We start from the raw sequence: 17,781 nt of genomic DNA, 5'->3' as shown, positions 1-17,781 counted from the left end.
TGGACACGCACATTAATTCCTTACGTTAATGAATCCACTTATGTTATCACAAAGTCCTACTCACAGATCCACATCATTCATTCAAACTCACAACAATTTGTTTAAAGCATTTAAGTCTTTCATTGAAAAAAAGATATAAGGAAATCACACAATCATAGGAAGACTGCAACGAAGAATCTAATTTAACATCCTTGATATATTGTATTCATACGAACTTGAATGTAAATTTTGGAGAAGACTTTGAAATACTTTTCATTACTATTCAAAACCTGACTGACATTTACTACAAGAAATTAAACACTCGCAATGTGCCCTGATTGACATTTACTACAAGAAATTAAACACTTACAATATGCACATTATCTTCTTAATTCTAGACTTAACACTACTATACTACCCACCCAAAACACAAATTTAGAACCCTTTAAAATGGCCTTGAAATTGTAAGGAAGTTAAGTAGCGGAAACAACTTCCTACACTAACCTTGAGAGGAGGGCAATGCAAAACTTTTTCAGATTGTTACAACAGTTACAGAAAAATAGAAATAGATATAATAGCATTCATACCACAACACAGTGATTTATGTGGGGAAAACCCTTTCGGGAGAAAAACCCCACACTCCAAAAGCAGCTCAATATTTTATTCAGCAATCAAAAACAGATTACAACATACTTGCAGAGCAAGCTCTTCGCAGGAGTATCACTAATCAGAGATTCAGAGGCAACTCAATAGCCATAAGACTCTTACACATAACCTCTATCTCACACACCTCATAAATAGGAGATACAATACAAGAAACCGTCAAACGGTATTACAAAACCATGGGCTAAAACCACCCAATAAGGTGTAGCCGACCTTATCTCCCTTCTAGATGCCCTATGACATGTTAAAGCACACATCAACATGTGTCGCTCCCTTTTACAGCTCATTTACGTATCCGATACAAATTATTTTTCCTATTTCAGGAGTACAAACTTCCGGAGGCCATAACTTGAGAACCGGGTGTCCGATTGACGAACCGTTTGAAGCGCCAGAAAGCTCATGAAGTGCTCTATCACCTCGTAACCCGTTGCGCCGATTACGGCCACTTTTCAGGGCGTTTTGGAGCCTCTAAAGCCCCCAAAATTAAGTTTAAACATTTTATCGCACCCCTCCAAGATGAAAACTTTAATATCTTCAAAACTAGCTGTGACCTTGCGACGCAACTTTACCGGAATGCTTATCTAGCCAACCAGAAGCTTCAGGGAGAGTTTCGCACCATTTCGTGCTCAAATGAAAACTTACTATAAATAGTAACCTCACATAAATGCAAGGTTGAGACACCATTTTTCTCAACAAATCTCCCACTTGTCGAACACCTTGCAAGAGCGGAAGGGAATGTCAACACAATGAATCAATTGCTAGGGGCCATAAGGCCCATAGACTCTGAACACCATCTGAACTTCTCTATGCTCACAGCCTTAGTTAAAGCATCTGCAACATTCATCAAAGTTTCCACCTTAACCAGCTTCACCCTACCATCTTCGACCATATCTCTAACAAAATGATGCTGAACATCAATATGTTTGGTCCGGGCATGAAATGTCGGGTTCTTAGCTAGGCTAATTGCACTCTAACTATCATAGTAAACTGTCACTGTACCTTGTTTTATTCCAATATCCGAACACAGTCTCTTAAGCCAAATGGCCTCTTTACAAGCATGAGTAGCTGCCATATACTCTGCTTCAGTAGTGGATAAAGCAACCACAGCCTGTCGCTTACTCATCCAACTAATTGCACCACCAAACAAAGTAAACACATAAGCACTGGTGGATCTTCTGCTATCAATATCACCTGCCCAATCTGAATCCACATAACCATGGATATCAAGGGAAGTCATGTCTCCAACTAAATCACCATGATAACATAAAGAATACTCTGAAGTACCCTTCAAATATCTAAAGACTCTTTTGACTGCATCCCAATGAACTCTACCAGGATTAGACATATATCTAGAAAGTACTCCCATTGCTTGGGCAATATCTGGTCTAGTACAGACCATAACATACATCAAGCTTCCAACCGCACTTTGGTAAGGCACTCTGCTCATGTCTTCCATTTCCAATGGGGATGTAGGACAATCTGAAATAGATAGTTTCGTTCCAACTGTAAAAGGAACACTCAATGGTCTACAATTCTGCATGTTGAACCTCTGTAACACTGAATTCACATACTTACTCTAGCTTAGCCATAGCTTTCTGTTCACCCTATCTCTTCTAATTTCCATCCCAAGAATGTGTTTTGCTGCACCAAGATCTTTCATTTCAAATTTAGCAGCGAGCTGAGACTTCAGTTCTAAAATCATACCTTTCCCTTTACCAATGAATAACATATCATCAACATACAATGCAATGAATAAGAAATGATCACCATCAGATTTATAATAAACACAGTGATCTGATTTAGAACGTTCAAATCCCAAACTCAACACATATGTATCAAATTTCTGGTACCACATCCTAGGACTTTGTTTGAGGCCATACAGAGATTTCTTCAATTTACAGACCAAATTACTTTTGCCTTTCACCACATAGTGCTCCGGTTGTGTCATATAAATATCTTCCTCCAAATCACCATGAAGGAAAGCAGTTTTCACATCCATTTGCTCAACCTCTAAATCATAAGCAGTAGCAATAGAAAGCAAAAATCTAATGGACGTCATTTTTGCAACAGGAGAAAATATCTCACCGTAATCAACACCCTCAACCTGAGAGAAGCCTTTTGCAACCAACCTTGCTTTATACTTCTCAATGCTTCCATCTGAACCAATCTTTTTCTTGAACACCCATTTACAACCAATAGGTTTTCATCCTTCAGGCAATGGTACAAGATCCCATGTATCATTCTTTTTCAAAGCTACCATTTCTTCCTCCATAGCAATCTTCCAGGATTCTGCATCATTCATACCTAATGCCTCTTCTACAGATTTTGGTTCATCCACACTAGTATTCAGAGCAAAAATACATCTCCAATCATTAGGTGAATACCTTTCAGGTGGTTGTCTATGTCTTGTAGACCTTCTAACAAGCTGAGTTGGAGGTTCTTCCTCCTCTTCTGAAGATTCAGAGCTAGACGAGCTCTCCTCAACTTCTTGCCTATCTAGGGGTCTTGATTCAACTCTTTCAGGTGTAGAAGGAAGTTGAATCACATCTTCTTTTTTAGTCTGTTCTGGCTGCAATGTAACAGAAGGAGACTTAATTTCTCTAAAAATAACACTTCTACTGTGAATTACCTTTTGTGCAACAGGGTCCCAAAGCTTGTATCCTTTCACACCATAACTATACCCGATGAAGATACATTTCATAGCCTTGTTCTCCAACTTTGTTCGCTTCTCCTTTGGCACATGTGCATATGCCTCACAACCAAAAACTCTAAGATGTCTCAATGAAGGCTTGTGACCTGACCATGCTTCCATAGGCGTTTTATCAACAAGAGCTGATGTAGGAGACCTGTTAATCAGGTAGCAAGCAGTGGCAACAGCTTCAGCCCAAAACTTTTGTTCGAGACCAACACCACTCAACATACTCCTAGCCTTCTCCATCAGTGTCCTGTTCATTCTTTCTACAACTCCATTCTGCTGTGGAGAATACGGAGTTGTCTTCTACCTGTTAATTCCACAGCCTTTACAGAATCTATCAAAATCATTAGAGCAAAACTCACCGCCATTATCAGTTCTCAAACATTTTATTTTCTTTCCAGTCTGCAACTCAACCATTGCTTTAAATTCTTTAAAATGACTAAAAACTTCAGATTTACTCTTTAGAAAATAAACCCATGTCCTTCTACTAAAATCATCAATAAATGAAACATAATATGTGGATTTTCCAATCGAAGAGACATCTACTAGACCAAACACATCAGAATGGATAAGATCCAAAACACCACAAGTTTTATGAGAACTCGAGTAAAACTGAACGCGGTTTTGTTTTCCATAAATGCAATGCTCACAGAAATCAAAGTCAAGATTACAGTCATTCAAACCTTCAACAAGGTTTTTATTTTTCAAGGTCCTTAGACCCTTTTCTCCAATGTGGCCAAGTCTCTAGTGTCATAACATAGTCTTCTCTGCAGGTAACTTTGCTTCAGACGAAAGAGCACCCTTAGGTACCCAAAAACCATTTCCCTCTGCTGAAGGTGAAACCTTCAAATCTTCCAGTGAAGTATCCGCAGATTTACTTTTTACAGAAGTGCTATTACACTCAACAGTGTATGCTTCAATCTTATACAAAGTGCCAAACCTGACACCTCTAGCAACTACCATAGCACCCTTAATCATCTTACATCCTACTTCAGAAAAGACTACCTGCACACCTGCATCTATCAGTTTGCTCACAGATAGCAGGTTTCATTTTAATCCAGGGATATGCAGCACACCATTAATCCTTTTTATTCTACCATCAGAAAACCTGATTCTAACTTTACCTCGACCAACAATGTCTAGATGTGAATCATCACCCAAGTACACCTTACCTCCATTAAATCCTTCATATTCAAAAAACCAATCTCTATTGGAAGTCGTATGAAAAGATGCACCTGAGTCAATTAGTCAGGCATCATTACCTGCATGAGTCGCCAAAGCCGCAATAAATGCATCGCCATCTTCCTTGTCGGACTCGGAATCAAAATCGAACTTTTTTTTTTTCTTCTTCTTCTTTTCTTCTTTGCAGTCCTTACGGATGTGACCCGGTTTACCGCAGTTCCAGCAAATGACTTTGGACTTTCCAGGAGATTTCGATCTCCCTTTGGATTTGGACTTGTCGCGCTTCTCATTCTTCTTGCCTTTCTCCTTAGGTCTTCCACGAACGGTTAGGGCTTCCTTTGAACTGATGGATACCTTCCTTCGCATCTCTTCACCGAGTAGGGCACCCACCACATCTTCAGATTTCAAAACAACAGAAGTACTACCGATAGCCATAACAAGAGAATCCCACGAATCAGGCAAAGAACAAAGCAAGATTTGACATTTCTCCTCCTCGTCCATCTTAACACTGACGGATACTAATTGAGCCACCAACATATTGAATGCTTCCAGGTGGTCTGCAATTCGTCCACCCTCTTCCATCTTCAAGGAATACAATTTCTTTCTTAAGAAAATTTGATTTAATAAAGATTTCGCTTGATACATCTCACCAAGCTTAGTCCATAGCTTCTTTGCAGAGTTTTCTTCATGGACATTGATTAGAACAGAGTCTGTCAGGCACAGTCTGATTAGACCCTTGGCTTTTCGGTCCATAACATCATACTGAGCTGTCGCAGTAGGATCTGAGGGCCTTTGGACATTCGCATCAACAGCATCCCAAAGATCTCGATCTATTAGCAGATCTTCCATCTTCAACTTCCACATCTCAAAATTACTTCCATTAAATTTCTCCACCTCTATTCTCCCTGACGAACTCGCCATCTGAATATTCCTGCAACAAGATCAAAAAGTGTCTTCTGCACAAGCTCCCACTCAAATTTGGATTAGTTCAAAAAACCCAACTACCCACAATTGAAACCAAAGGTGATCAGGCTCTGATACCACTTGTAAGGAAGTTAAGTAGTGGAAACAACTTCCTACACTAACCTTGAGAGGAGGGCAATGCAAAACTTTTTCAAATCGTTACAATAGTTACAGAAAAATAGAAATAGATATAATAGCATTCATACCACAACACAGTGATTTACGTGGGGAAAACCCTTTCGGGAGAAAAACCCCACACTCCAAAAGCAGCTCAATATTTTATTCAGCAATCAAAAACAGATTACAACATACTTGCAGAGCAAGCTCTTCACAGGAGTACCACTAATCAGAGATTCAGAGGCAACTCAATAGCCATAAGACTCTTACACACAACCTCTATCTCACACACCTCATAAATAGGAGATACAATACAAGAAACCGTCAAACGATATTACAAAACCATGGGCTAAAACCACCCAATAAGATGTAGCCGACCTTATCTCCCTTCTAGATGCCCTATGACATGTTAAAGCACACATCAACACGTGTCGCTCCCTTTTACAGCTCATTTACGTATCCGATACAAATTATTTTTCCTATTTCAGGAGTACAAACTTCCGGAGGCCATAACTTGAGAACCGGGTGTCCGATTGACGAACCGTTTGAAGCGCCGGAAAGCTCGCGAAGTGCTCTATCACCTCGTAACCCATTGCGCCGGTTACGGCCACTTTTCAAAGCATTTCAGAGCCTCTAAAGCCCCCAAAATTAAGTTTAAACATTTTATCGCACCCCTCCAAGACAAAAACTTTAATATCTTCAAAACTAGCTGTGACCTTGCGACGCAACTTTACCGGAATGCTTATCTAGCCAACCAGAAGCTTCAGGGAGAGTTTCGCACCATTTCGTGCTCAAATGAAAACTTACTATAAATAGTAACCTCGCATAAATGCAAGGTTGAGACACCATTTTTCTCAACAGAAATCCCTTTTATAGAATAAGAAAGCAACAAACATTAGGTCATGTACAAGTGTCAAGTATTTATTTGATGACCATTCAAAATAGAACAATGTGTCAAAAGGCATCTTTAAGGCACGTAAGACAAAACACACTTTGCATTGCCTAAAGAAATGTTAGAGCTGCAAAATGGGCATGAACTTTGATGAAGATGCTCCACGATCTGAACTAATTTTGGTTACTACAAAATTGGCGCAACTACATAAAATGAACAAGTTACCCCAAAATGCCGAAGTGGCAAAAGGTCAAAATCTTATTGCCAATTGAAATGGAAATCAAGTGCATTTCATCCTCTCAAAACTATAGGATCCCATGATCTGATGATCTGGCAAGGATCCATAAAAGACAAATGGGAATGTAAATCAATTTTGCATTTATCTTTTTATTTGCTCAAGACTTCACATCATCAATAGAAAATTTGAAGAAACAAGAGAATGCTCAGTATGTTGGTTGAGTTGACATGCAACTCCCTTATATATCCTTCTTCATTTCATGTGGCAAAGAGACCACTTCCCTTTACCTTGTTGACAAGGGCTAAATGTTCATTGTATTTATCTCCCAATAGTTCTTTTGTAGCCATTGTCATTTGAGTCATGTCATTCTCAAATTTTGAGACATCTAAATATTTTCTCGATTTCTCTATGCTTTTTTCTTCTTCAACAATAATTTCTCCAAAAATGGGACCTAGAATATTTTGGACTTCTATCCTCCATTCTTTTACATCTTTAGGCTCTCCATTTGTTTATACAAAGAAGGCATGCAAAAAGTTGAATTTCCTTCTAAAGTAGTTAATTCACTTCTAATCATTTTTGTATAAAATTTATGTGACTCCAATAAACAGGAAACATGATTAAATCTCATGTGCATATCATGGATGACTTGATATGCATCCTTTTCCATATGAATTTGACACATTAGAATATGCAAAGCTTCAACCCTTCTCATCAAGTGCTTCTTGACACAATACAAATCTGTTCCACTCCTATTATGGTCATTGAAGGCTTCATTTTCAGAATTATAGCCTTCCCATACTTTATCAATGTATACTAGGAGGACTCCAACCTATTTCCGAGCAAAGAACTAATGAAATCAGATGCCAATTTATTCTCTTTGGCCACAAAATCTGCATTCTACTTCTACAATTCTTCCTTTTCTTACCTCTTACCCTCAAGCTCCTTTTCAAGCCTAGATACTTCGACCTTTTCAACTATCAATTCCTACTTTAGCTTTAATAATTCCTCAGTTGAGATAGCAGTTTGTGGATGAGGAGGTAAAAATGCATTTCTTATAGTTAATTGTTCTTTTAGATTTTGATTGTCCTTAGTTAATCGTGCAATGCCTTGTTGTGCTTCAAGGCTAACTTCTTAGTGAATTGAGCACTATGTGAAGTTAATTGTGCAACTTGTACTACTATTGTGTCCATTGGCCTTCTCACCATTAAATGTCCATGTAGCTTATGTTGCTCTTCAAGCATGACTAGTTTTTTTGTTGTGGGGAATAAATACCAAGTGGATAACATGCCATTCTTATTATCAAAGACATATCCAAATTACGAATCTTTTGCATTTTTTCGGTTCTTTGGGAACTCTATGTCATCCTTTGTCTTAAAATAATCAAAATCTATAGTCAAGGAAATGTCCTAGCCTTGGAGCAAAATAATTCTACTATCTCTAACAATTTGTCTCCCTTCATCAAGGGTTATGGTAGACATTTTTTCTTTGAATCTTCTTGTAATATTTTATGAGAGCTTTTTAATATCCTTTGAAGATGAATTAATAATACCCAGTTCATGTTGACATTGATCCCTAATGGCTCTATACAAAAAGTGTTTAAATTCCTTGGATTTGATGAAAGCATCATCATCCATGAATTGTTCACATGCTCGGTCCCTAATATCCTCAACATTATCTCACCCTAATCTAAAAGTGATCAATGTTCTATTTGGGGGAGGGCTCTTTTCTTCAACATTTTCTTTGGTGCCAAAATTACTCCTTTCCTCAACATGGGGACCAAGGTATGGATCAAAGTCAACATCAAGGAACTCCAGTACTAGATTTATACTAGGTGACAAAATATTCCAAGGAGTAATAGCCCTTGGGCTATTCTGAACAACAATGGGTGCTGAGGTAGATGGTTGGATAGATCATGAAGTGACTAATGGATAAGACTTAACTACAATACACACAACAAGAGGAGTATCTAGAGGATCACTGGAGGGAGCACTTTGTATATCTTGGGGTTGCATAGGGGCACTAGGCACCAACCTTGGTAATGGGATTTGATTAATTCTATACGTATACGATGCATACCGTGTATGCATTCTTATCATTGGATCAATAAAATATTCTCAATGGCCTTTGTAGGTAGGGTCCCTCCCTTTTAGTTATGATTTAACATTTTTAATCTTGAACCAATTTTCTCTTATCTTCTGCACCTCAACACAACTCTTTGCACTTCTGATGTTGTCCTCTTCCTCATTAACATCATCGTAATAAACAATTGTCTTGTATTTAGACATTAACTTTCTTGTGTATTCCTTTGGGTCATATATTTTTTTGTGACCTTCACTCTATAGTATATGACACCAAATAATTGATAGTTAGATCCAAAGTATCCTTGTGATAACAATGAAATTCATTGAAATGAACCTAAGGAGGCATGAAAGGACCTCCCCTATTTATCCTCAAATGAAACTTATCTAATTCATTAGATTGCCATGAGATTTCAAGAATTACAATTTTGTCAAGGACAAATTTTGGTAATTGTAATTGGTGGAAATAGGATTCACAAGTTTATACATGCAAACTAGGAATAAAACCTACTTCCAATGATTTCATCTGGAAGGAGAATGGATCCAATTGTCTTAACCTCCAATCGATGGGTGAGGGACTGAACACAAGGTGAATTCAATACTCCTTGGGATTGATTTGAAAATGAGCTATGGAAAAAGATGCAAATCAAATGTAATAACTAGGGTTGATGAAGGAAAATAGACAGCAATTAGCATATACAATTTGTTTCAAAATAGATATGTAAGCATGAAGTGCAAATCTAGAAATGGGAAGCAAAGAGGAACCTATAGCTAGAATATGGACTTAGAAGTCTGGGACAATGATGGTAGGTATCTTTGTCCAAGACTGTTAGATGCAGATAAATGAGATATTTTTGGAATCAAGATGTCACTCTAAGTATCTCCTTGAAAATTTATTGAAAAACTGTTGGACATTATTTGTTGATTGTCAGTGTGTGTCTCAATCTCCTCTTCTCATATCTATAATTATTGTCTTCAAATCTTGTCACCTCCAAACACAAGAGAGAAAATGTAGTTGGGTTGATAGGGGTTTTCCTAGGTTAAACATCAAGTTTGGAATTAACCCTGTGATGAATTAAAATAAAATAAAAAATGTGCCTTGGAATTCATGGACATGATGAAATTTCACAACCTCCTTAAACAAGCACCTGTGTTGGCAATACTCATAATTTTTTTGAGCACCATATGCCTAAGTTCCCTAATCCATGTCTTCTAAATATATATGTATTCAAGTTTCTGTTTGAAGGATCTTTTAATTTCAATTGTATAGAAGCTTTTTTGCTAATCCTCGACTATACTTTATTCAATAGTAATTACATTTCATAAGATTTCTTAACAATCATATAATTATATTTCTACTATTTTTATATTGTAATACTATATTGGTTATAATACAATATAAAAATAATATAATATATTCATATTAATATTATGCAAATTTAAATAATACTATATGTTTATATTTGTACTATGATAAGAATAATTATTTTATTTATGTGAAGGTTAGAATAAGATCTAGAAGAAATCAATCAATCAAATTGTTAATGAATTATTTAAAAGATATTTTTAGTTAAGAAGTTTACATCTTAACTTTACAAAAATAAATTTTACATTTAGATAGAAAAATTCTTGCATTTGATTTGGTCTTATGTACGAGTGGTAATATGAAGTTAAATTTATCTACAACAACATTATAATTGCTCCTTAAGTATATATTATTACAACTGGGGTTGTTTAACTTGTTATCAACTGTTCTTTTGAACCAATTTCATATTATAATTTTTTTATCCTAAGATTTTTTTTAAAGTAAACATTCAATATTTTGACATAAAAATAGTCAAAATAGAAGAAGAAATAATTATTAACATTTCTATTGATTAAAAACTTACTTATTATTTCAACCTTCACATTATTGAAGACTTGCAATAATGAGCTTTGTCAAAATAGTGCAATTCTACCTATTGATAACCTAAAATTCATTAACTTTATGCACTACTGAGTAGATTTTTCAACAAACTGAAATTTTTGATGTGGTTGATAATAATATGCAACCCTCATATCTAATACTAGGTCTTGACATTCAATAACTTACTTTGTAGTGAAATATATATTTACACAATGTTAAAACTATGTACTTTACAAATGTTAAGTTATAGCAACCTTTTATGCTAAATCATCTCAAGCACAAAGACTCATGAGATGTCACATATGAAAATTGTTTATGTACTTACAAATTTCATAACATTTTTTTATTAGAAAAAGTAACAAAATTAATTAAAGTAATAAACAATAACTCAAATAAATTTGGATGAATATCTCATATTTATATTTGAATTAATAAATTTGGATTTGAAATATAAATAATTTACTTCTTTTACATTTTTTTATGTTTATTTTATAATTTTTATATATGCATTATTTATGGTTTATTTAAACTCATCCTTATATACATAATTTTCTTCACATTTAAGTGGCTCATAATAACAACTAAGTAAATTCATACTTATAATAGAAATCTCGTGGCTCATAATACCAAGTAAATGCATACTTATAATATAAATCTTGTGGCTCATAATAACAACTAAGTAAATGTATACTTATAATAGAAACATCCTTTGCTTAAGCTTCACAACTAGGATAATCTATTATATCAAAGTCACTTCAAGATGAATGTGGCCCTCGTTGTATCTCAAAAGATTGTTAAACACACACCAGATGTTGAGAGGGGGGGGGGGAGGGGGGGGGGGGGGTGAATCATCATTAATAAAAATTTTGGACAACAAACTTTCATCACAATTAAATGAAGACATCATAAGATCATTCATATCAAACACGCATGAACACCACAATTTATAAGTGGAAAACCCAAACTGGGGAAAACCACGATGAGTGATAACCCACATAAATGATCCACTATATAAAAATGATTTAAAAAAGAGGGAGCTCACTACTCCAAACTTGCAAACCAAGGGTAATTTATCTTGGGGCAAGATACAATAATGACTTGCAAACTTGGTGCTAACTACAACAGGGTAAGATACATAATTACAACTTATAGAAAAGAACTATATGAATAAAGTCATCTCGGTATGCTAATTACAGTCTTTGTTATAGAAAAATCTCTAACCTTACTAAAATATCCAGACCTCCAAGTCTTCAAATCACTGCTCTTCTATCAATTGTTACCTTTGCAATGTAATCCCTTTTGATGTAGCAACTACAATCACATTGACATCCTTACATCAAGTCGCACATACTTACTATTGAATTCCACACACTCATGTCATCCTTTCTTTTCAACAAATCATCACATATATACCAATCTGAAACCAAACACATCTTTACCAAGTCGACCAAAAGAAAGATTGTAACGTGTATGCACATTTCTGACACATTGTATCCCACCAGAACAAAATATGAAACACATAGAACATAAGTCGGACCTAAACAAGCAACACCAGACCAAGAAATATATGTTAGACCTAACTCCAATAACACATGTACAAATCATATCATTCTACAATTGCAAAAGTTCAGACCAAAACAAGCAACACCCGGACCACAAAATTGAACCTTCCAATTGTCCTTGCCATAAAATACAAGGTGATATCAATCAAATCAACTACCAACGCAACCTATCCACATCCAAACCATAGAGCCAATCATAGTGACCTCTGGTCCAAAAACATAACTGCAAATACTTCAACGTTGTAGCTAACTTTGCTGATGTCCACACTAGAACCCATCTAGACCACACCGTTTGACATTAATGACAACAAAGCGTATATCTATAATAGTGTCCCCCTTTGTCATTGGTGGCAAACAACCAAAAATATTTTTACAACTCAGACAACTCCCCTTAACTATAACAATCCTCTAAAGCAGATATAAAACATTTTTTAGTATCCTTCTCCCCCTTTGACATCAAGGACAAAGGTTAAACCAAAGAAACATAACACAAAATCATTAAGAATCACCCAACCAAATATCTTTGAATTGTTTCTTCAACCTGATCACATAAGCATTCTAGGCACCAGGGGCAACAACAAGAATCTTGCTTTGACACTTACAGTCAATACACTTGTTCACCGCATCATCAAAAGAGTATATTTTTAGCATCCTTCTCAACAATCTCCACACCAACTAACATTCTTGAATAGGGAGAAAGTTTCAATTCCAGTCTTCTTCTCAAAGCTAACTAATCACACAATTCCCTAGCCTTATCTATATCTTGACCATAGACATTTGTGGAAACTTTATAGTCCTTAGCCATTTCAACTAACTGAGACTCAATCTGAAAGGAAATAAAAGAGCAAGGAAAGGAAAATTAATCCAAGAAAGTTTATGATGAAGTAATTGTTACCATGAGAAAAGCAAAAACCTTGGAGCAGCACCCAAATGTGATGAAGGAGGCACAAGAACTTTTGAAAGGGGAAAAGCAAAGAAAAACCCCTTGTGATATTATGAATGAGGCAATGCCTAAAAATGAGAGAGAGAGAGAGAGAGAGCAAGAAGCTCTTTACAATATTGTCATTAAGAAGAAATGAGAGAGGAGGCATCTCTTAAATAGAGATGAGGAGAGGAGTTACAAAGTAACTCCCAAATCTATGAATGCCACCATTCATAAAATGTGTGTGCCACGTGTCCACATCCTCTTATGGAGGAAATCTAATATTCCTTAATAAAGGAAAATAAAAGAAATGACTTGTCCTCACACATGTACTAGAGGACAAATTACATGTAGGAATTCCAAAGGAATATCCTAAACTAAATAAAAATAAACCTAAGCTAAGTAAAGATTAAATATTCTAACACCCCCCCTTAAGCTTTACTTGGGGAGCTTACATCAAACCCTTCAATGGGTTGTAATCCAAGATTTTTACAATGAAATTGGAATTTTTCTTTACAAAGTGGCTTGGTCAAAATATCTGCAACTTGGTCTTCCCCCTTGCAATAGAGGAGTGAAACTTGCTTGTCTTCAATTTGTTCTCTAATAAAGTGGTGTTGGAGAGCAATGTGTTTTGTCCTTGCATGGAAAACTGGATTTTTAGCCAAGGCAATGGCACTTTGGTTGTCACAATACAATGGAGTTGGTTCGTGTTGAGGTAGACCCAAATCTTCAAGTAGTCTTCTAAGCCACAAGACTTCTTTGGAAGCATTAGTGCATCCTTTGTACTCAGCTTCAGTGGATCCAAGAGAGGTAGATTGTTGCTTTTTACTATTCCAAGAAATTGCTCCTGAACCAACAAAAAAACAATAACCACAAGTAGATTTCCCATCATTGGGATCTCCACCTAGATCGGAATCAGTAAAACCTTCTAAAGTAAAATCAGAATTTGCATCATAAAACAAACCTACATTCATTGTTCCTTTAATATATCTTAAAATTCTTTTAGCAACTTTAAAGTGTGTTTGTTGAGGTTTAGACATAAATCTTGAAACCAAACCAACACTATAAGCAATATCGGGCCTAGTAAGAGTTAAATAATTTAAACTTCCAACTGATTGTCTATACAAAGTAGGATCAACAAGAGGAGTTTGCATATCAAGCATTAACTTAGTGCCTAATTCAATAGGAATTGAAACATGATGAGCATCATTCATTTTAAACTTATCTATGAGATCTTGAGCATATTTACTTTGAGATAAGAAAATTCCTTTAGAGGTTTGCCAAATTTGCATTCCTAAGAAATAATGTAAAAGACCTAAATCAGTCATTTGAAATTTTTGATTAAGTTGAAACTTAATATCAGAAATCAAAGTATTGGAACTTGAAGTAAGAATCAAATCATCTACATACAAGATAATAATTATAATATCATCTTCACTATGTTTAATATACAAGTTAGGATCATTTTTACTTCTAATAAAGCCTTGAGAAAGAAAGAATTCATTAATCTTTGAATACCACTCCCTAGGAGATTGCTTTAATCCATAAATTGATTTCTTTAATTTACAAACTAAGTGTGCATTACCTTCTTTAATAAAACCAGGAGGTTGAGACATATAAATTTCTTCATGTAAATCACCATTAAGAAAAGCACTTTTAACATCCATTTGGTGAATAGGCCAATTCATTCTAGAAGCTAAAGCAAGCACAAGTTTAATTGTAGGCATTTTAGCAACAGGAGCGAAAGTTTCAGTATAATCTAAGCCTTCAATTTGAGAAAAACCTCTAGCAACTAATCTAGCTTTAAATTTACTAACTTGATTATTAGCATTCAATTTAGTTTTATAAAGCCACTTGCAAGAAACAAGATTTTTACCATGAGGCAAGGGAACTAAATCCCAAGTTTGGTTAGAAATTAGAGTATCATATTCTTCCTTCATTGCTTTTTGCCAATGTGGTTGATTTTTAGCTTGATCAAATGTTTTAGGATCATTAGAATTCATAATAGTAGTCATTAAAGCATAATTACAATAATTAACTTTCCTAGCTTGAAGTTTATCCATTCTAGCTAAGTATTCATCACTATCTTGAATTAAAGATTTAAACCATTTAGGTCTTCTTTTAGAAGTAATGGATTCATCACTAGAAGAAGAGTCATGAGGAGTAGAGTTATTATTATCATCATCACTATCACTAGAAGGAATAGAAAGAGATGCATTAGGAGTAGGGTTAAGAGAAGGAGGTTGGTCCTCCACAAGCACAACTTTGGTTTGACCAAGTTCATCATCCTCCACTTTAGAACAATCATGAATGCCTTTTTCTGCAATACAAACATCTCTTGCAACTTTTACCTTGTTAGTAATAGGATTGTAAACTCTATAACCTTTAGTATTTTCATCATAACCAACAAAAATAAAAGGAGAAGATTTAGCATCTAATTTTTTTCTTTTCTCCTTAGGTTTGTGAACATAAGCTATGGAACCAAAAATTCTTAAATTCTGCAAATTAGGCTTTCTACCAGACCAAGCTTCTTCAGGAGTTTTATCCTTTAAGGCTTTGGTAGGTGTTCTATTAATTAAATATGTTGCACAAGCCATAGCTTCAGCCCAAAACTTGTAATCCATATTTTTAGCATGTAATAAACATCTAGCCATTTCAACAATTGTCCTATGCTTCCGTTCTGCCACACCATTTTGTTGTGGTCTATAAGGAACGGTAAGCTCATGTTTAATTCCAAAAGATTTCAAATAAGCATTAAATGCATTATTGACATATTCTCTTCCATTGTCAGTACGAAGAATCTTAATTTTAGAACCAGATTGCCTTTCTACAAACATATGAAATTCAGTAAAAACATCAAGCACTTGATCCTTACTATGAAGGAAATATATCCATGTTCTCCTGGAAAAATCATCAACAAAGGTAAGTGCATACCTTGAACCTTGGATGGAGGGATTCTCCATGGGACCCAAGAGATCACTATGAACTAGATGCAATTTAGTATATGCCCTCCAAGATTGACCATGAGGAAAGGGTTCCCTATGCATCTTACCACTCATGCAACCATTGCAAACAATTTGAGAAGGAACAATAGTAGGCAATCCATCAACCATATTTGCTTTTTGCATTAGTGAAATATAATCAGAATTGAGATGGCCAAGTCTTTCATGCCATATAGTAAAATCAACAGTAGTAAGCAAAGAATACTTTGGAGGAGCAAATTCATAGAACTTGAATAAGTTATCACTATCCATTTTAGCAGTAGCAATAACATGATTAGTGTTTGGATCAATGATATAACATATGCCCCTATAAAAGTTAATCTTATAATCTTGACAAAGTTTAGGAACTGAAATCAAATTTGATTTTAATTCAGGAACATAAAGAACATCATGTAATTTCCCATTAGGAACATTCACATCACCAATAGCTTCAACTTTACAACTATGATTATTAGCTAATTGAACAGGAATATTAGAAGTATCGGGATGCAAAGATTCAAAACATTCTTTATGAGAAGTAACATGTTGAGATGCACCAGAATCAATAATCCACTCAAGTGGTTGAGAAACATTATAAGTACATGTAAATGCATGACGAGATGAATTACCATTATTATTACCTTTCTTATAATGAGGTTTATGTTGATTATTTTGATTCATGGGCTTTTTACCATTTTGTTTCTTAAAACAATTATTAGTAATATGTCCATCTTTCCCACAATATGTGCAATGGGGTCTTGTTTGAGAATTATTCCTTTGATTATTGTACGTATTATTATGATTATTATTATGAGAATTGTTATGATAGGATTTAGAATGAGATTGATAATTAGAAGATTTGTGATTATTATTATGATTATTATTATGATTATGATTATGTTTATTATTATTGGATCTAAAATTATTATTATGATTTTGATTTTTAGACATAAAAGCATGTTCACTACTTTTAAGAGTACCAAATTGAATTAATTTAGCTTCCTCTTGACGCAATAAATTACGAAAAATATCATATGTTAATTGAGTAGCTAAGCTAGGAATAGCAAGTTGAGCATGAATATTCGTAATAAATTGTTGAAATTGACGAGGAAGACATTTTTTAAGGATAAGATGTATTAAACGTAAATCAGCTAGAGTAACTCCTAAACCAGTTAATTGACTATTAACAGAATCAAACTTTAATAAGAATTCATCCATAGTTTTAAAGTCCGTATACCTTAGATCTTCAAGTTGATCTTGAAGTTGAATTTTTCGGGATTCATTTGAGCTATCATAAGTTGTTTTTAAAATTTCCCAAGCTTCATGCGCTTTTGTACAATTTCCAATTAAAACATACAAATCAGGAACCATTGAAATACCAATTAAACCAAGTGCTTCCTCATTTTGAGCCTTCCATCTATCTAGGTCGGCTTGAGGAGCAGATGTAGCGGGTTCAAAAGTTTTATCAGTCGCAACATCCAAAAGGTGTTTGAAACGAAAAATAAACGAGATATGTGTTTTCCAAGAGTGATAATTGGAACTATTTAATTTAATTTCTGGAATTAATGTAGACATGATAGCAAAATAATGAACAAATTATGCT

The sequence above is a fragment of the Cryptomeria japonica genome, chromosome 10 (genome assembly GCF_030272615.1).
Source record: "Cryptomeria japonica chromosome 10, Sugi_1.0, whole genome shotgun sequence".
NCBI lineage: Eukaryota > Viridiplantae > Streptophyta > Pinopsida > Cupressales > Cupressaceae > Cryptomeria > Cryptomeria japonica.
This window is presented reverse-complemented; position numbering follows the sequence as displayed.